General features: G+C 44.0%; 1 protein-coding gene across 12 annotated transcripts in view; it reads left to right on the forward strand.

The window, feature by feature from the left end:
- PLXNA2 (plexin A2) overlaps positions 1–20,474 on the forward strand; it is a 615,006-nt gene that overhangs the window by 215,406 nt on the left and 379,126 nt on the right. The window contains exon 1 of one of the 12 annotated variants that reach the window (XM_053244552.1): positions 11,186–11,215. The exons of the other annotated variants lie outside the window; for them this stretch is intronic. The gene's annotated coding sequence lies outside the window, so the exon portion shown is untranslated. Of the gene's footprint in view, positions 1–11,185; positions 11,216–20,474 lie in introns of those variants that run through there. 12 annotated transcript variants of the gene reach the window in all.

A 20,474-nucleotide genomic window follows, 5' to 3' on the forward strand; every position in this document is an offset into this window, starting at 1 on the left:
GCACCATGTAAAGAGGCGGCACGTTATTTCCCTGGCTCAAGTGCCACAGAGGCAAGGCATTTCTGTTCAAAATTATCAAACCCTAGAGATCAAGTGGGACAGAAATTTGGGGGAATGAATATTCTCCCTGTTTTAATGCATGGAGAAACTGGAAGTCAAATGAAAGGAACCATAGGAACAGCATCAGTCAGTAAAATGTCCTTAAAATATTTAAACAGACAAAAATCTTCCCTTTTTATTGCTCTAAATATGTAGAACTTGAAGCAAATAGCTTGAATACTATATTTTGCTCTAGAAAAACTGACTGAAATGGCAAAGGCTGGTTATATATTTGATGGTGTGAGAGCAAATACTTGTGTTCTTGGCATGACTGCTGGAGAGGACCATGCAAAGCTGCACATTCATCTCTTCCTTTTGTGCTCAAAAGCTCTTTAACATTGCCATTACCTTTTATCTCACTTGCCAGCCCTGTGCTGCTGTTGCTGCCATAAGGTGCAGTGCGATGGGCACTGATGCATTCATTTTTCTGGTTTCACTATATCTCATGGGACAAAATTAGATAATTTTCCTGCTCTCACTTCAGCTGTTTCCGTGAATGTACTTATTTATCACAATTGTATCCTTCCATGGAGCTCAGGGTATCGTGCTTTTGGGTTATTCTACTTTATCTTTGCAACAATCCTGAGACAGATTAGGCAGAGGGACAGTGGCCAAGGGCATGCAGGTGGAATTTGAACACAGTGCTCCCTAGGCAAAGTTGAGCACTATTTACTCACTGCACCACATTAGTATTGTTGGTTGATTTCCTAGGAGCTTTAGTTATATAAAAGGATACAGCGTTGCAAAGATTGAGAGGAGTGTGTAGTGTGTGCTGTTTGTCTCTTAAGGGTCATCTTCAGACATCAGGGCTACAGATGCACATCCAACCCTCATAGTTCACTCACTATTTTGGCTTCACTCTATGTACAGGTGAAACTCGGAAAATTAGAATATCGTGCAAAAGTCCATTAATTTCAGTAATGCAAATTAAAAGGTGAAACTGATATATGAGACAGACGCATTACATGCAAAGCGAGATAAGTCAAGCCTTAATTTGTTATAATTGTGATGATCATGGCATACAGCTCATGAAAACCCCAAATCCACAATCTCAGAAAATTAGAATATTACATGGAACCAAGAAGACAAGGATTGAAGAATAGAACAATATCGGACCTTGGAAAAGTATACAGTGTACTGTGCTTGATTGGCCAGCAAACTCGCCTGACCTGACCCCATAGAGAATCTATGGGGCATTGCCAAGAGAAGGATGAGAGACATGAGACCAAACAATGCAGAATTGCTGAAGGCCGCTAATGAAGCATCCTGGTCTTCCATAATACCTCATCAGTGCCACAGGCTGATAGCATCCATGCCACGCCGCATTGAGGCAGTAATTGCTGCAAAAGTGGCCCAAACCAAGTACTGAATACATATGCATGCTTATACTTTTCAGAGGTCCGATATTGTTCTATTCTTCAATCCTTGTCTTATTGGTTCCATGTAATATTCTAATTTTCTGAGATTGTGGATTTGGAGTTTTCATGAGCTGTACGCCATGATCATCACAATTATAACAAATTAAGGCTTGACTTATCTCGCTTTGCATGTAATGCATCTGTCTCATATATCAGTTTCACCTTTTAATTTGCATTACTGAAATTAATGGACTTTTGCACGATATTCTAATTTTCCGAGTTTCACCTGTAGCCTCTTCTTGCCTTATTCATGGATGGAGGGGAACTGGGATCCTGTTCACTGCCTGCAGCCCCACTTATTATGCAGCACATATAGGCTCCACATGTGGAGAGCTGGTCTTGTGGTGGTAGCAAACATGAATTGCCCCCTTTGTTAAGCAGGGTCTGCCCTGCTTTCCATTTGAATGGGAGGCTACCTGTGAGCACGAAGATATTCCCCGTAGGGGATGGGACTGCTCTGGGAAGAGCATCTGTGTGCTTGCGTGCAGAAGATTCCAAGTTCCCTCCCTGGCAACTCTAAGATAGGGCTGAGAGAGACCCCTGCTTGCAACCATGGAGAAGGTGCTGCCAGTCTGTGTAGACAATAGGGAGCTAGATGGACCAGTGGTCTGACTCGGTATAAGGCAGCTTCCTTTGTGTACAATTGAATATGCATAGGTTCTGTACTTTGAACAGGGCAACCATGATTTCCTTGTTCTGTACTTGTGAATAACAGGTTCTGCTCTTATGGGCAACCATGATCTCCAATTGCATGTAGAACTGTATGCACATAGATCCTGCTTTCATGTTCCACTGATTGCATGGGCAAGGGAATGGACCCAGTCCCAATTTCCCTCCACACACATAATCTATACATAGAGACTGAATCCCCTATGAGCTTGCAGAATAATGGTTCCATTTTGTCTGTCCTAGCTGCCTTTTAGCCAGAATACCTTCAATGCAGTTTAGGGTAAAAACACCATAAAAGATAACAAAGTACTTTTTGTTCCTGTACTTGCCATTCGTTTCACTGCCACAGCAAACTGAAAATATGAGAAACCCCCTTATCATGTTGTGTGTTGTATGTTTATTCATCTCTGTGTTTTGTAGCCAGCATATTCACGCCAGCAACCTCAACATTCTTACAGTAACACGCCACCAGAAATATCCCTTGTACTTGAGGATGCTGGAGCTAGTGATCAGTAGACCTCAGGGTAATCCACATACATATGCAACTCTGTGGCTTTTCTGCAGTCCTGAATTAAGAAATCTGTGGAGCTTCAGTGCCACCACAGCAAACATGCAACCCCCACCCCTCTGGGGCAGCAAGCTGTTTCTTATGCAAAGTATTGTGTGCCCTGAAAATTTCCTGTAACAGACAGTACATAGCAATTCTCTGTAACAAACCACATCGTAACAGCCCAGCAGCCTATAAAGCAAAATATTCAACAATAAACATTTGTGTGTGCATGCCCATGTTGAGTGAGTGAGAGGTTGAGAGAACACATTTTGGGAATGAATCAATTTTAGCTGCTTTCTTCCATTTAATGGAAATATATTCAAAGTCAGGAATGCTGTGTGTGTTGGATGCTTCTCCAAGTCTGAGTCTCTCCCAAGTGTCCTATATCTATGATTCAAGGGGATTCAGACTACCATGTACCAAGGGGAAGCATGGGCTCTTGCTAGAATAAAAGCCACCTTTAGTATCCTTGGCATGACAGCTGTCTTTCTGCTGTGTGCCTGTGTCTGGAATCAGGAGAGGTAACTTTGCCATTCTCTTCTTTGCCCATACCAAAGTGCCCTTGAAGGTATTTGGCCAGTGCAATGAGAAGAGACTTCAAACAGACAGAGTCTGGTTGACTCATCCTCACAATGCAGGGAAATAAGAAGTGGAGTCCCCCAGGGATTTGTACTGGGGCCGGTGCTTTTTAATTTATTTATAAATGATCTAGAAATTGGGGTAAGCAGTGAGGTGGCCAAATTTGCAGATGATACCAAACTATTTAGGGTAGTGGAATCCAAAACAGATTGTGAGGAACTGCAAAAGGATCTCTCCAAACTGGGGGAGTGGGCAATAAAATGGCAAATGCGATTCAATGGCAAGTGTAAAGTGATGCACATTGGGAGGAATAACCCCAACTTCAAGTATAGGTTGATGGGATCTGAGCTGTTGGTGACTGATCAAGAGAGGGATCTTGGGGTCGTGGTATACAGCTCGTTGAAAGTGTCGACTCAATGTGTGGCAGCTGTGAAAAAGGCCAATTCCATGCTAGGGATCATTAGGAAGGGGATTGGAAATAAAACTGCTAATATTATAATGCCCTTATACAAAACTATGGTGCGGCCACACCTGGAGTAATGTGTACAATTCTGGTCACCACATCTAACAAAGGACATTGAAGAACTGGAAAAGGTGCAGACGAGGGCAACCAAGATGATCAGGGGCCTAGAGCACCTTTCTTATGAGGAAAGGCTACAACACCTGGAGCTATTTAGTTTAGAAAAAATGCGACTGCGGGGAGACATGATAGAGGTCTATAAAATCATGCATGTAGTGGAGAAAGTGGATAGAGAGAAATTCTTCTCTCTCTCACATAATACTAGAACCAGGGGTCATTCCATGAAATTGATTGCTGGAAAATTTAGGACCAGCAAATGGAAGTATTTTTTCACACAACACATAATCAACTTGTGGAATTCTCTGCCACAAGATGTGGTGACAGCCAAGAAGCTGGATGGCTTGAAGAGGGGTATGGATAACTTCATGGAGGAGAGGTCTATCAACGGCTACTAGTTGGAGGGCCGCCTCCAAGGCAGGATGCCTCTGAGTACCAGTTGCAGGGGAGTAACAGAGAGGGCATGCCCTCAACTCCTGCTGTAGGCTTTCAGTGGCATCTGGTGGGCCACTGTCTGAAACAGGATGCTGGACTAGATGGGCCTTGGGCCTGCTCCAGCAGGGCTGTTCTTATGAGTCTTTCCCAATATTTTGGACACACTGCACAATTTTATCTGTTCAGCTCAGAACAAAGGAGTGTCGTCGTGTCCCTTTAAAAAAGAGAGAGAGATGAATGACTAGACTGCCCATGAATAAGTTCTTCCCATTCAAAAACTAAGGCTCTTAGAACTTGTGGATTGTGGCTCTCATATTTGTTGTCCTTCAGATCTGTTCTGTCCCATTTTGTTGGTATCTGAAAATTAATACACATAACCATATTGTTGTCAGTAGTTAAAAAGTTGTTAGGTTTGTTTAGATTGCAGTTTGCCAAGTGCTGCTTCAGTGAAGCCTGCACTGGTGACTGCAAAGGATCATCAGTCAGTAGATGGTACCTTCGGGGCAACATTAAAACAGTATTTATTGTGGAAAGTACTCTCTTCCCCGGCTGGACTAAAATGGATTAAAACCAGAAACTCTATTATAGTCGGTTCTTAAAAGCTGCTTTAATTTTATTTTTATTTTAAGGTTTTAAAACATTTTTTAGAAAATTTCTGAGACAATTTTAAAGTTATTTTTAAAACTAATTAAAGAGGGAGACTGATTAAGCCCCTCTAGGAGGGCATTCCGAAAGTTAAAAGGCTTGCTTGAACAGTATAGTTTAGAATTTTAATGAAGTACTAGCCGACCTGCACAGAGCATCTGAGCGCTCTTTGGGGCCTGCTGTTCCCCCCCTCCTGCCCCACTCTCTCTTGCCCTCCCTCCCCCTGCCCCTCTCTCTTGCCCCCCTCCCCCCACCCTCCTGCTCCCCCTCCTGCCGCCACAGCCAGGTCCTCGTCCACCAGGCTCAAATTCTATGTACAGAAAAGTGGCAGCAGGTTACCACTGTATAAGATCAGCATTTTACCAACTTCAGCAGGTCCCTACCCCAAAAGGATTGCAATATAAAATTCAGCACACAGGCCAGGGGCATAGCAAGGTTGAAGGCAGCTCTGAGGCAAGATGTAATGATGGGCCGACCAGCCTCATCACTTGCCCAGCTGCCTTTGCCAGCTGCGTTGATGCCAGTGCAAACAGGCCTTCCTTGAAGGGGTTGCCTGTTCTCGCTGGGATCGGGGCAGCTCTGCATGGCTCTGAGAGTGGCTCACAGAATGTACAGTGTGGGGGTGTGGCTGGTGACCCCTTGGCTGTGGGAACACCCCCTCCCCCCCACACACACCACATTGTAGCTATGTACCTGACACAGGCTCACCACATGGATTTGTGGTCATTGCATGGAGAATACCTGCCTCACTAGTGAACATTTTTAATAACAGCAGTGGGACCAGGCTTAAGGAAAATTATCTGCATGTCTTTGTTTAAATATATACAGATTGCATTATCTGCTATCAGGTGGCATTCGAAAGCCACGTCTAACCATAAAACAACCTAAAACCCCGAAAGACACAGATGAAGCACACACTCACATGATGATGGTGATCCAGGTAGTAAGCTGTTATTGCTGCCCTGTCGGGAGATGCAGTCCCATGATTGCTTCACCACAAACGCAGTTTAGCCCGGGCAACCCCCAGCCCATTTTCACACTGTCACTGTACCAGTCTGGTCTTGCAATTAGTCCTCATTTGCTGTTGTAACAAAGCATGCCTGTACTGTTGCAAGGTTTTCTAGAAATGGGCTAGCAAGTGAACAATCCTGGTGTTCTGTTTAGAAGCAAAAATTATGAGAAGCAATAAGGAAGCCATACCCACCTTCATCCATTTCTAATATAGCATCAGCAGGCAAGGCAGCCGCATGGGGGAAAGAGTTTAAGTTTTCTGTCCTCCTCTACAATTATCTTGGCATTTGGGGTCAGACTACGAGCCTTCCTCTAGGGAGCTTCAGGCTGCCGAGTTGAGACTTTGAACATTTAGTTAACATTTCCAAAGAGAGGGGTTGGGAGGCCTGTGTGTGCGCAAGAGAGAGAGAAAGAAAAAGAAATACACAGCCACACATTTTGACATGAGTATTGAACTTACAAAAGACTCGAATCTATAAATAATTTGGGTCATAAATCCTTATAAAAATAAACCCTGTGGCTCTTTTTTCTTTTGCTCTCAGTGCTGAAAGCGGGGCTGCACTCCCAATTCTACCTCATTAGCTCGCTTGCCAGCTTCTCAGATCTGATTCCCAGCTCTCATTCTTTTACATTCTCCATCACCGCCTCTTCTTTAGAGGTGGTGATTCACAGAGCATACATGCATTTTTTTTCCGCAGACACACACATTCACACAGATCTGTAAAGCCTGGGGGTAAGAGGAGATGGATATCTGGGAATGTTGTGAGGGGAAAATATGGGCGGCAGGCGGGTGGGGGGGGGGTCACCAGTTAAAGATTGGTAAGTACTATGTTTCTTAAACAAGAAACCAGAGAGGATGGGAGTGAGAAGGAAGGCATGTCAAAGAATGGCTAGGCCTGAAAATCAGAGCAGACAGGCTCGACTGGCCTCATGCTGGTTTGCTGCTTTGTTTATCCTATGCCCAGCAGTGTGAGAAAAAGACTGGGATGTCAAGCTGGATTTGCAGTCCAGGCTCAATTGTCTGCTCTTGGTTGAAATCCTGAATTGCACTTGAATATTCATGGTTGCCGTTGTAGCTTTTAATAGCTACTGCAGCACAAGTGTTGCCACCAGTGTCCTGTATATACGCTCGTGCAGGGCTTCGAAGTCTCACGGCTGTATAAGGAACCCTGCCGTCTTATTGCTAAAATGACCTTTGCTTGCATCCTGCTCAAACAGAGCTTTAGTTACCAAACAGGATTGTGGTACAAGTATAAAATTGGAGGAGGTGCCAGAAAACCACACTCTCTGACTTGGAAACTTTCCCCCTAGCCTAGATATATGAACATCTTGTTGGCGTTTATTAATTTTATTTGCATGTATATTCTGTCCATCCCCCAAGGAGATCAGAGTGGCTTAGATTATTCTCCTCCCTCTTTTATCCTCTGTGGAGGTAGGTTAGGCTGAGAGGTAGGTCCAAGGTTGTCCTGTAAACTACATGACTGAGTGAGGATCTGTATGCAGATCTTCCAGTCCTCATCCAATACTCTAATGACTATACTACACTAACTTTGGTATTAAGGGAAAGGTGTTCAGCAGGTGATCAGAGACATAGCTCTCCTACCAGGAATAGGTTTTGAGCCTAAATTCTGGTGAACCATATCTCAGCTTAATCTATTGTTACAGATTCAGAAGACATTGGCACATATGAGAGGAAAGGGAAGAAGGTAATGTAAGGGTGGTGTGTTGTGTTTCAGTGTTTCTGTAGTTTCCTAAACATATAGCCTTGGCTAGAAGCCTTGAAGGATCAGTTTATTTTTGGAAAAAAATTCTACACAGTAAATATTAGTGAACAGATATTTGGTTGGTTAGTATGTAAAACGTACATTATTTTTCCTGCCCTACTTTCTGGGGCTCCTATGTCTATGCAGTCCCTTCTTACTGTGATCATTTCAATTGCTGGACCACACCGGGGAAGTAACTTGCCTAGGGAGCAAGAGGTTGCTAGTTCGTATCCCCACTGGTATGTTTCCCAGACTGTGGGAAGCACCTATATCGGGCAGCAGTGATATAGGAAGATGCTGAAAGGCATCATCTCATTCTGTGCGAGAGATGGCAATGGTAACCCCCTCCAGTATTCTACCAAAGACAACCACAGGGCTATGTGGTCGCCGGGAGTCGACACCGACTCAATGGCACAACTTTACTTTAGTTTACTCTATGGAAGATTTACTTCTACATTCCTTTCTCTTTTTCTCCTCATTTGCTCAGTTTTCACCTTTTTCACACCATTGCCTCAGGCCTGCTACCACTGTTCCCTTGATTCCTGATTTTCAACCTACATTCTGCTTCCTTCCACCATTTTAATCCTCACTTGGGATTTCTCTGTTTCCTACCACTAAACCTTCATCACCACCATGGTAGACTCTGAACCAGCCCTGTAGCCATCACTTTAGGAACTAAACAATTGCTCCCTTTTGCTCCCAAACAATTAGCAAGTTGTCATGTTAGATCTATGCCATTGACAACTTTACTTGCATCAAACCTTTATTAACAGGGAAAAGCCAGTCTATATTTTTTTTCTTCTTACTTATTTATTTCTATGTCAATTGGCAAACTGAAGTCCAAAGAAAGGACTTACAGTGAAATTATATGCTTATTGCTTAGAAATAAATCTCATTGGAGTTAATGGGATTTGCTCCTAGGTAAGAATGAATAAGATTGCAGTCTTGAGGATTGCCAGTTGTGTGTAAAACAAGCTACATTGCACAAACAAGTATAACCATTGATCATTTATGGAGGGGCCCCCCCATTTTCTATAGGGATGTGCAAGTGTTTTCAACATTGAAAAATTTCGACTTGAAATGGGCCATTTCGAGCTTGAAACAAGCTTGAAACAAAACATCCTTTAAATAAAGGGTCTGTTTTGCATTCAGAACAAAACAAGCCCATTTTTATCTAGAACTTTTTGACATTTTGAGTGCCATTTTGGAGGCCTGTTTTTCCCTTGCTGATTGGTTTTCTGGCACTGGCTTGCAATGCTATGAGGGTTTGGGGGGGAAGGTTAAAAATGTGTTAAAAATAGCTTGCTTGCCCATTTCTTTTATTGGTTGGGTGGTAGATAGCACCCATCAAGCCCTATCACCCAGCCCCCTTTGGTGTCCCTAGGAGCTACCCATTGGGGAACAGTGGGGTGTTTCATGTTCCCCATTGCACCCAATGGCCAAAACACTAGCAATAGCAATAGCAATAGCACTTACATTTATATACCGCTCTATAGCCGGAGCTCTCTAAGCGGTTTACAATGATTTAGCATATTGCCCCCAACATTCTGGGTACTCATTTTACCGACCTCGGAAGGATGGAAGGCTGAGTCAACCTTGAGCCCCTGGTCAGGATTGAACTTGTAACCTTCTGGTTACAGGGCAGCAGTTTTACCACTGCGCCACCAGGGGCTCATTCTAAAAAGTTGTGCGTTCTGTTTTCTAAAAGTTGTGCGTTCTGTTTCGTCAAAACAACTGGGTCGACCGTTGTTTTGACAAGAAAATCTGGCCATCTTCGTTTTGTTTCAAGCTCTAAACAACATGCAAAATCTGTTTTGTGCACATCCCTAGTTTTCTTGCAGGGATCTTGTACCTGTAACTGATCTATGGCAAGCAAACATTCAGCTGTTATCTGCACGCTAGGAAATGTTTTGCCAAGGAGAATAGTATTAATATTGTTGCTGTTTAACAACTTGTAGAAACCTGCTGTGGGAACTCCTCATCTACATGGTCACGAAATGAGTCTCCTGCTCAGTTTATCTAAGCCTGTGTTATCAAGCTGGATAATCTTCTGGGAAAAATGCAGGCAAAAGTAGGAACCTGAACCAATGTATTTTAAACATTGATGAGATTAAATGGCTTCTGTGTATATTAAATCCCCTTTTTGCTTTGAACTTTATTGCACATTCTGCTCTTTTTAGCCGCTCTTCTTCCACCATTCACGTACAACAGATTTTTGCAGAGCTGTTCTCATTATGACCTATTGATGACCTTTAGAAAATGAACCCATTTACCAGTGCCCTCACAACAACAAATGGAGATGATACCCACTAAGAATGGCTTTATTCCACCATAATTTAATGCTAAATAGTAGAAATTTGACAGAGATGCTGAGATGAGGGGGCCTCCAGGTAACACAGTTAATTAGATACACTGATTTGAATTGAATATGCGTGTAAAAAGTTGTCATTAATTTCCTCATGGACATTTCTATGATTTAAGGGGAAGATATTTAATAGGATTAGTATTTCACTTTAATTTCAAAGGGGAATCTGCCCACACAGGAGACAGGGTACTAAATCACATCAATATTGCTTCTTAATGTACCAGAATACAGGGTGATGTGGGAAAAATGGCCTCCAGCCATTTTGTGGGCTGGGAGTTTCTTTTGTGATTGTATTTTGATGGTTAGGGTAGCCTAAATGGTAGAGTAGTAGCAAAGAGAACCAAGAGCTAAGTGGGTGCAAACCCAGAAGAGTCCAGATATCTGTGTTCCTCACAGTTCTACTTCTGTCTGTTACTAAAACAGAATGGGGTCAATTTATGCAAGATGTATTGTGGCTTTTATTCTCACACCACAGTCTTGATACTCTGGAGTCATGAGAGGTTTTTTCCCCATCTGTGATCTTAGGACATACCCCTACCCCATTTTCCTCTGGGGCAGCAGCTAGACACAAGATGTTGGATGTAATTATAGTGGATGCCAGGAACTACACCACAGTAAAATTTCTGGTTACACATGCAGGGTTTCACTTACAACCATTTGAGGTTGAGAAGGAATTTTTTCTCTCAGGTTGGGTAACAGTCTTGGTGAGAGGGAGGGAACAAAGATGCATGTATGGCTTGGCTAATTTGGTTGAGTTATCTGCACATTGATATCTGGGATTGTATAAACTGTAAAGGGCTTATCAGGGCTAGTGGCTGAGTGATCTATTAGACTAGAGGGACTTTTAAGTTCTGTAAGGGCTGCCAAGTCATCAGAAAACCCAGCCTGGCTATTATTTTGTTTGCTTGATTTTGAGTCATTTGAGCTCAAATAGCAAGTGGAAAGCCTGTTCTTCTCCCACTCTCAACCTGTTTTTATGTTTTTTAGGATTACACAACAAATAGACATGTGTCTGGCTTTTAAATCCATACAGAGCAGGTGGTTGAGGAGTAAACTAATAACAGGTTGGATAGAGTCTTCATCAACGAGTAATAGGAGTTTCAGGTACCAAATCTATGTCAGATCTCAAGCTTTCCTAGTACTGCAGTGGGCCAGATTCACTTCCTCGGAAGCTGGGAAGCAGCTCTCTTTTTACAGTGTGTTGAACATAATCAGGTGCTCTGTCAGAGTTCTATCCGTATGCTCTTCAGTGGCTCACTCCTATGCAAAAGCAAAACTATAGACAAATGGAAGAGATGTACAAGAGGTGAACTCAAGAGAGCCTCTGTCTCTCTTCACACTGAAGCCCTATTCACACCTTAAGGGTGTCCTCACAAACAGCCTAACCAAGGTTAGGGCAGCCCAGCCTGGGTTAGGCTGGTTGTGTGCAACACCAAGATCTACGCAGATCCTAGCACTGGCCACCTGCCTGACAAAGCTTTTTTACCCCAGGTTAAGGGCACGAGCAGTCCGAGCCCTAGAGCACCTAGTGTCGGACCATATCAAATGTGTGTACTTAAGTCTGGGGACCAGGGAAAGACTGGGACTTCTGTTGGTGTACCAATTGCCCTGCTGCTCAACCAAGTCCCTAACTGAGCTGACGGACTTGGTCTCAGACTTGGTGTTGGAGTCCCCCAGGCTTGTGGTGCTGGGGGACTTCAATGTTCACTTTGGGACCAATTTGTCCGGGGCGGCTCAGGAGTTCATAGCAGCCATGACGATTATGGGCCTATCCCAAGTGGTCTCGGGGCCGATGCACATTGCTGGTCACACGCTTGATTTGGTCTTTCACTCTGATCAGGGTGGTGTTCCTTGGGTGGGGAATCCTGAGATTTCCCCATTATCATGGACAGACCACCATCTGGTTAAGGTTGGACTCACAATCACTTCCCACCTTCACAGGGGCGAGGGACCTATTAGGATGATCCGCCTGAGAAGGCTATTGGATCCAATAGGATTTCAAGAAGCCTTGGAGGGATTTAGTGTTGGCTCTTCTGGTGATCCTGGTGATGCCCTGGTGGAGTATTGGAACAGCAAACTCACTGGGGCAGTAGACATGATTGCTCCTAAGCGTCCTGTCTGACCCACTTCAGAATTGGCCCCTTGGTATACGGAAGACCTACGGGGGCTGAAGCAGCGAGGTAGACGACTGGAGCACAAGTGGAGAAAGACTCGGCTTGAATCCGACAGATTGCAACATAGAGCTCATTTGAAGATCTATGCTCAGGCGATATGTGCGGCAAAGAAGCGGTTCTTTTCTGCCCATATTGCATCTGCAAGTTCACGTCCGGTGGAGTTGTTCAGGGTTGTGAGAGGGCTAGTGAGTGCCCCTCCTCCCTTAAATCAGAATCTTGAACCATTGATTACTTGCTGTGATGTGTTTAATGAATTCTTTGTTGAAAAAATCTCTCATATTTGGGCCGACTTAGACTCCGTCTCCACAATTACTTCAGTGTCTGATGTGGAGGTGTCCAGCGACTCCTCTTGTGTGATTGGGTTGGATCAGTTCCAGTTTGTGACTCCTGAGGATGTGGACAAGCTGATTGGAATGGTGCGACCTACCACCTGTTCTCTTGACCCTTGTCCTACATGGTTTATATTATCTGGCAGGGGAGTTGTTGTAGAAGGCCTGGTAGAGATTATAAATGCATCTCTGAGGGAAGGTAGGATGCCTCCTTGTCTTAAGGAGGCAATTATTAGACCACTTCTGAAGAAGCCTACCCTGGATCACTCGGATTTGAACAACTACAGGCCTGTCTCCAACCTTCCATAGCTGGGCAAGATAATTGAGAGGGTGGTGGCCTCCCAGCTCCAGACAGTCTTGGATGAAACTGATTATCTTTGACCCATTTCAAACTGGCTTTCGGGCTGGCTATGGGGTGGAGACTACCTTGGTCGGCCTGATGGATTATCTCCAATTGGCAATTGACAGAGGAAGTGTGACTCTGTTGGTCCTTCTGGACCTCTTGGCAGCTTTTGATACTATCAACCATAGTATCCTTCTGGAGCGTCTGAGGGGGTTGGGAGTTTGAGGCACTGCTTTGCAGTAGTTCCGCTCCTACCTCTCGGGCAGGTTCCAGATGGTGCCCCTTGGAGACTGCTGTTCTTCAAAATCTGAACTCTTGTATGGTGTGCCCCAGGGCTCCATATTGTCTCCAATGTTGTTTAACATCTACATAAAACCTCTGGGAGAGATCATCAGGAGATTTGGTGCAGGGTGCTATGAGTATGCTGATGACACCCTAATCTGTTTCTCCATGTCAGCATCATCGGGAGAGGGCATAATCTCCCTAAATGCCTGCCTGGAGTTGGTGATGGGCTGGATGAGGGATAACAAACTGAGACTGAATCTGGCTAAGATGGAGGTACTCATTGTGCGGGGTCACAACTTGAGAGATGATTTTGATCTGCCTGTTCTGGATGGGGTCACACTTCCCCAGAAAGAACAGGTACACAGTCTAGGGGTGCTTCTGGATCCGAGCATCTCCCTGGTGTCCCAGGTTGAGGCGGTGGCCAGAGGTGCCTTCTATCAGTTTCGGCTGATACGCCAGCTGCGTCCATTTCTTGAGGTGCACAACCTCAAAACAGTGGTACATCTGCTGGTAACCTCCAGACTGGATTACTGTAATGTGCTCTATGTGGGGCTGCCCTTGCATGTAGTCCGGAAACTACAGTTGGTCCAGAATGCGGCAGCCAGGCTGGTCTCTGGGTCATCTTGGAGAGACCATATAACTCCTGTACTGACAGAGCTACACTGGCTGCTGATATGTTTCTGGGCAAAATACAAGGTGCTGGTTATAAAGTCCTAAACAGTTTTGGCCCTGGGTATTTAAGAGAATGCCTTCTTCGTCACGAACCCCACCACCCACTGAGATCTGCTGGAGAGGTCCGTCTGCAACTGCCACCAGCTCGTCTGGTGGCCACTCAGGGATGGGCCTTCTCCGCTGCTGCCCCGAGGCTTTGGAATGCGATTCCTAATGAAAGAAGAGCCTCCCCATCTCTGACAGCTTTTAAAAAGTCTTTAAAAACACATCTCTTCACCCAGGCTTTTAATTAATGTTGTTTTAATGCTGCTTTAAAATATTATTTTTAAAAATTTAAATTGTTGTAATGTGTTCCCCCACCCCCTCCTATTTTTATCTTAATGAATGTTTTACTTTGTTTTTGTTCTGTTGTAAACCGCCCAGAGATGTAAGTTTTGGGTGGTATAAAAATGTTTTAATCAATCAATAAAATTAATAAATCTCATGGGGTTATCCCCCAATGCCCCACATTGTTGGATACCTGGAGGCTGGAACGCAGAGTCCTGGCCTCAGGAGATCCTCATTGTGTGCAGCAGCACAGATCATCTGGGAGTGCGGTCTGTGCTCCCAGCAGCTTTTCCTGGTTTGTCTAGGTGGAAGGTAAGTTCTGTGCAGCCTTCCGCCCATCCTCCCCACTTCCCGGTCATGTGAATAGCCTTATTATATTCAGGGGTGCACCACCTCCTCCTCCTCCTCCTCCTCCTCCTTCTTCTTCTTCTTCTTCCATTTATATCCCACTCTTGCTCCAAGGAGCCCAGAGTGGCGCACTACATACTTGAGTTTCTCCTCACAACAACCCTGTGAAGTAGGTTAGGCTGAGAGAGAAGTGACTGGCCCACCTTGTTAATTTGTGTGCATGAACCGCCCAGCTGCATGGCCCCACGAAACCTACTTTAGGGGGCCTGTTGCCGAAGCTCCATGGCTTTTTTTATTACAGCCACCACGCAGCTGAGGGTGAGTGGAGCAGTCCTTCTCTCCCCCTCCCCTTGGCGGTGGCTGGAGTGATGCTGAGCCTGTCAGTTCGGCCCAGTTTCTTTTGCCAACTGCAAGGCGCACCTGTGCAGTTGGTAAAAGACTCTGGGGTCCAGCATCGCTCCAGCCACCACCGGGGGCGGTGGAGAAAGACTGCTCTGCTCACCCCACCTCCGTTAGCCACCTCACCCCGCCCCCCCGGTGGCCACCCCTCAGCCACGCGGCAGCTGTAATCTTTAAAACAACAACAACAGAGGTTTGGTGGAGTAGGTGTGGAGTGGCTGCCAGAGGCTCCCCCCCCAGCCATTTGGAGGTTCCCCTAGACCTTGGAGGCTACGGAGCAGGTATGTTAACCCCATGTACAATCTAGCTCTGCTCAGACATTATAGAAAGTAGGGACTCTGTACTTGCATACAGTATCCCCAAGAGCATGCTTGGAAATTCTTCTCCTACTGTAACCAAATACATTTGCTTGAACTGATGAACATCGTACTTGTGAAGAGATTATCCCTGTGCTGACACTTGGGTGCAAGAGTTCCATATCAAAAGGGGCTGGTTTGGGACTATACCTTACTGGCCTATGTGATTAGAAAGGGAATATACCAAGAACATGTGTTGAGTGGCCACTCAGATGAACAGTCCCCCCACCCCCACCGCTCCATGTGATAAAGGAGAAAGCCAGGAGGGTGTTGGGATGTCTGTAGAAGATGTCATGACAGGCATGCTCTCAGCGTATTCACTTTCTAATTGTGTTGGTCAGTAGGGTATTGTCCAAATTGGCCTGGGGGGGATCTGAATGCAGCTGTAAGCATGGCAAGTGGGGGGGTTGATTCCATGGGGACAGGTCTTCTAAACATGCTCCCAGAGATGCTGTATATAAGTAGAGAGTCTGTATGCACATATAGTTATTCACACCTTCTGTTCAATGCACTCATGGTACTATACTTCCTATCTATACCCCGCATTGATATGACCTGTACCCAAGTTCTTTTTTAATGCATCAGTCAGTCACACAAAAACATGTACATGTGTACAAATTTATATATACATGTCCAACATACTGTACCTTTATGGTTAATTAGTGTTTTCAGTCACTTCTGTTGCAGGTGAGCTGAGGAAATTGTAGGGAGTTTTTTGTTTTTTGTATTTTTGCTGAAGTGAGGGTTCCCGAAAGTCATGATTGCACCTCTTTAAAATGGCATGATAGGTATTACATTTTTGCCCCCCACCCCTATGTTTGATCACATGGGAAATGGTAGCTGAGGTTCTCAGTTGAGAGAAATAGGCCTTGCTGATTTCAGGATATAAGGCTTGGAGTAAAAGCATTTATTCAGCTATTTTTCTGGCACCAAACATTTTGTCATGAGATTCTGCCATACTGAAGAATTCATAATGAAAAAAGACAGGTAATTTAATCATGGAAATTTCCCACAAAGAGTCTTTAACACCCTTTAATGAAAGCCTGCAGAGAGTAACTGGAAGAAGATGCAGACCCATCATAGCTTAGTTACAATGACAGTCATGATGGTGAGTAAAATACTGAGTGGAAGAATTGGTACAATAGGCAAATAGGGGCTTCTGTGTCTTATCAGAGCCTTGAATGGATCAGACACTATCACCAGGGGTGCTACTCTGCAACATATACATGACACAATATGGTATTTTGCTAATCTCTTAAGATAATGCAGAGCTTATGCCTGCAGTCGGCATTGTGAGGGTATTAGCCAGACAAATCTCCATGATGCCTTTGAAGAACTGAAATTTTCAAATCAGAATGCATTCTGCTTGATCACGTGCAAGTGTTTTGCTGGCCTTGAATGCTCTGAGCTGGCGCTGATATTTGGATTTGCAGATTACGTTGTTAGGCTCTTTTCAAGCTGTATTTGCAAACATTGATTGAGGAAACAAGCTCCATCCATCCCAGGAGACTCCTCAGCATTGCAGCTGAGTCCCAGGCTAGGGTTTCTTTGCCATTCTCTTGCTTGTGGACTGTTCTGTGGGTTTCTAACCTGCAGAGCCGATCCCTTTTCCAAGCAATCTGGACAAGATTCAACAGGTCACATTATAAATGGCTCTATGTCTTTCAGGCATCGTATGAAATCAATACCAGGTTAGCAGGGAGCCTCTGGAAATACGTACTTTTAAAAATGCGTTTATTAAGAATTACATTCATAATTGCTTGCAATTTGGAGCACTGTATCTCGCTGAATCTTCATCTTTATGATTGTGTATCCTTTGTTGATCCCACCCCCTCCACTTTGTGCCATTCAGTTCTATTGCCTCATTTTCACCTTAACCTCTGTCCTTTCCAATGGACGGTGGAAATAACAAATGCAATGCTGAAGAACAGCGATGGGCAACCTTTGTAGTTGTGGGGTAGACCCTCCCTGACAATGTTATTGTCCCCAGTATCATTAGAGGGCACACAAACTGGACATATCTGGCATGTTCCTTTACCTACATCATCGTTGTTGTTGTTGTTTACATAGTCAGACAGGTGTTATTGACTGGTTTGTTTTATCCAGACATCGAGTCCTTCCCAAGGACCTGGGATGGCTGAATTTTATTATCAGTATTGTTGCTGTTATTATTATAGATATTGTCACAGAATATAGGCTGTTCCCAGTAAAGTTGCTTATTGTAATTGCCTGATGGTGATTTCTGTGGCCCCTATGGTGTTGAGGTGCTCTTCAAGGTATTTTGGAATTGCACCTAGGGTGCCAATTAATACTGGGATTATTTTGGGTCTTCTTCTGCCACAGGCTTTCAATTTCAATTTGTAGATCTTTGTATTTTGTTATTTTTTCTATTTCTTTTTCTTCTATTCTGCTATCACCTAGTATTGCTGTGTCGATTATTTCAACTTGTTTTTCTTTCTTCTCGACTACAGTTACATCTGGTGTATTGTGTGGTGTCTGTTGCTGTTTATTTATTTATTTATTTAATACATTTAAAAACGCAAGTTCTCTGGGTGGTTTACAAAACAATAAAAACAGCCAATAAAAGATTAAAACATTTCAACAATTAAAATTAAAAAGTTAAAACTATTAAATCACAATTAAAACACAAACACAGAATACATGAAACTAGAAGGTGCCAAAGAGGCCTCTTCAGTATCGCAGATCAGTAGGCCTTTGATATGATCCAGAAAAACTGTTCCTATATTCTTAAATGCTTAAACATTGATGGAGAGACCACCAATAAATATCCAGTGGTTTGCTTTTGGGAAAGTTTCTCATTCTTACTGAAATATTTCCAGCAAGGCAGGGGCAGAGCAAGAAAGAGCTTAGAAGCCCCTGACTGCTTTGCAGGTTCTCTCTCTCTTTGCTTCGAAAATGGACTTCTGCTACAAGTCCCATTGTATTATGTAGGCGTGAGTGGCAAGTGCAAGGAAGTTTTGTCTGTAACAGTAAACACTTAACACATATGTAAATGTTCCTCAGCTCTAACTTATCCTATTTTTCCCTTGCAAAAGTCCTTGATAAGGACTACTTTTGAAATAAAATGCATAAACAGCATTTCCAAGTGGTAGGAATGTGTCAGAAATGTGTGTGTAGTTAATAATGTGGTTTAAATGAGAGTTTGTCACTATGCATGTTTTCTTACAAATATATGTTTTCTGCTTTCTCACAAATATGTATGCATTTTGCAATCTTAAGCTTTGAGGCTGTTCTTATGCGCAGCCTAACCCTGGATAGGGACATCCAGCCTGGATTAGGTTGCATGTGAGAATTGCCAGGATCAGGCCCGATCCCAGTAGGCCAGTGCCGCCTAGCCCCACTTTTTAGACCAGCTGCTAGCTAAGGTTTAGGGAGTGAGCACTCCTTGAACCTGGGCTACTTGCTCATGTGCGAGCCAGGCTGCTTGCAGTCCAGCCACACACAGAGCGCCCATCTCTTGGGGGAATTCCCCCAAAGCATCTCGCACCTTGCATGGTGCATTGCGGGATTCACAGAGGCCAGAACTTGTTCCATGCTGCATGGAGCAGGACTGAACATGTGGACCCGTGCTCTGTGCAACAAATGATTGTCTAGGGGGAAGGCAAGGTTTGGAAAGCCTTCCCCACACTCGCCCACCCGGTAGATCATGTGAAGGGCCCCTTTGTATTAAAATCCTTGCTCATCCATGAAGCTCTCTGCCTCTCTGCTTAAACCACCTCACAGGGTTGTTGTGAAAATGAAATTGATGATTCGCTGAGCGCCCTAGAGGCAGAAGAGGAATGTAATAAATAAATGCATATACTTGCGTGCATACATATATATACTGATATGGATGTACCTTCCTATAAGTATTAAGCAGCTTTAAAGTTGTAGTGTCTTTAAAAGGCATTGACACGAAAGTTGTCTGTGCAACAAGTTGATTTATAGAAATGGCTGTGAGATATCTGCCATAGGGTGCCATTCAAAACAGCTATCAGCAATAGCTGGTTATATGAATACACCTATAGCACTTTTGAAACGCACGAACAGTTAATGTTCTACGTAACGTACAGCTGACTTTTTCAAAATTGCGCATTCTAGATTTGATCAATGAAAATTGTGCAAATGCTGCCGCATCTTGCACATTCCTTTATGCCAGCTGTGGCCTATGCCTTAGGAAGCAGTTCTTGATAGTTATGAGATAATGGTGAAGGATGTGGTCTTTTTCAGTACCATTAATTACATGCTAATTATGTATCAGATACTGTACCAAACAGTTTTATTAGCGAGAATGGCATTTAGGTACTGCTTTTGCATATTCAGAATGCTTCACATACGTTGTTACAACAACCTTGTATGGTAAGCCAGTATTTTTCCCATATTGCAGATACAGAGACTGAGATAGAGAGAGAGAGAGTGGCTTGCTTGAGGTCACCTGGTGGATAAATTCAGGCAGCCTACTAAACAATGCTTTAGATCAGAGGTTCCCCAGACGTTGTTGGACTATAACTTCCTTCGTCCCCAGTCACAAAGATTGGGAGTCCTTGCTTTAGATGATAATGAATAAACCTGCCGACCTCATGGACTCCCCTTTGCCTCTCATTTTCCTTTGTGCATGCGGTGAGGAGGCTGAAACTTCAATTTAAAACTAACTGCAGATCCTCATAGGAAGCTGCCATATACCGAGTCAGACCATTGGTCCATCTTAGCTCAGTATTGTCTACACAGACTGGAAGGAGCTTCTCCAAGGTTGCAGGCAGGAATCTCTCTCAGCCATATCCTGGAGATGCCAGGGAAGGAACTTGGAGCCTAGATGCGCTTCCCAGAGTGGCTCCATCCCCTAAGGGGAAAATCTTACAACACTCACACTTCTAGTCTCCCTTTCATATGCAACCAGGGCAGATCCTGCTTAGCTTAAGGGGACAAGTCATGCTTGCGACCACAGGACCAGCTCTCTTCCTCGTTATGCCTGTATAGTAATGAACTGTGTGTTCGAACTCAGGCATAACAGTGTTGAACTGTATTTGTTCAAACAAATCAGGACCAAATTGTGGTTTGATATTCTGGTTTGTTTTAACAAATTACAGTTAGAACTAACCACAGTTCCTAAAGTTTGGACATAACTGGGAG

Source organism: Hemicordylus capensis, chromosome 4 (genome assembly GCF_027244095.1).
Source record: "Hemicordylus capensis ecotype Gifberg chromosome 4, rHemCap1.1.pri, whole genome shotgun sequence".
NCBI classification, from domain to species: domain Eukaryota; kingdom Metazoa; phylum Chordata; class Lepidosauria; order Squamata; family Cordylidae; genus Hemicordylus; species Hemicordylus capensis.